At 48.0% G+C, this 811-nt stretch overlaps 1 long non-coding RNA gene across 1 annotated transcript in view; it reads left to right on the top strand.

Annotated features, from left to right (window-relative positions):
- The window catches only part of LOC116034435, a 6,476-nt gene extending 6,344 nt beyond the window's left edge, over positions 1-132 (top strand). The window contains exon 3 of the long non-coding RNA XR_004101091.2: positions 99-132. This is a non-coding gene — a long non-coding RNA (uncharacterized LOC116034435). The remainder of the gene's footprint in view (positions 1-98) is intronic.
- The last annotated feature ends 679 nt before the right edge of the window (positions 133-811 follow it).

Here is an 811-nt window from a genome sequence, read left to right as displayed (position 1 = left end):
GAAACAGACCGGGTCAGTTTGACGGGAAGACAACACAAGAGTTAATAAATCAACAGATGATAATCTGCTGCTGTGTTGTGTCTGTTTCTCTCCATCAGATGTCTGTCAACTGGAACTGGACACAAACACAGTGAGCAGAGACCTCAAACTGTCTGACAACAACAGGAAGGTGACATGTGTGGAGGAGAAGCAGCCATATCCTGATCATCCAGAGAGGTTTGACTTCTGGTCTCAGCTGCTGTGTAGAGATGGTCTGACTGGTCGCTGTTACTGGGAGGTTGAGAGGAGAGGAAAGGTTCATATATCAGTGAGTTACAGAGGAATCAGGAGGAGAGGAGTCAGTGTTGACTGTGTGTTTGGACGTAATGATCAGTCCTGGAGTCTGAGGTGCTATGATGGTGGTTACTCTGTCTGGCACAATAACATCAGAACAGACATCCCCTCCTCCTCTGTCTCTAACAGAGTAGCAGTGTATGTGGACTGTCCTGCTGGCTCTCTGTCCTTCTACAGAGTCTCCTCTGACTCATTGATCCACCTCCACACCTTCAACACCACATTCACTCAGACTCTCTATCCTGGGTTTGGGGTCTGGTCTCCTGGTTCCTCAGTGTCTCTGAGTCCTCTACAGGACTGAGAGTCTCTCCTGGTTCCTCAGTGTCTCTGAGTCCTCTGCAGGACTGAGAGTCTCTCCTGTGGACAGAAACACTGACTGAACATCAGCTGCTGAAATCAAAGTTCAGTCTGTTCACCATCACACACACTCTCACTGAGAAGCAGATCTGAGACTCAAACACAAAACATTCATTTCTCT

This window comes from Sander lucioperca, chromosome 5 (genome assembly GCF_008315115.2).
Source record: "Sander lucioperca isolate FBNREF2018 chromosome 5, SLUC_FBN_1.2, whole genome shotgun sequence".
NCBI classification, from domain to species: domain Eukaryota; kingdom Metazoa; phylum Chordata; class Actinopteri; order Perciformes; family Percidae; genus Sander; species Sander lucioperca.
The sequence above is the reverse complement of the archived record's forward strand: the minus strand, read 5'-3'. Positions and strand labels throughout refer to the sequence as shown.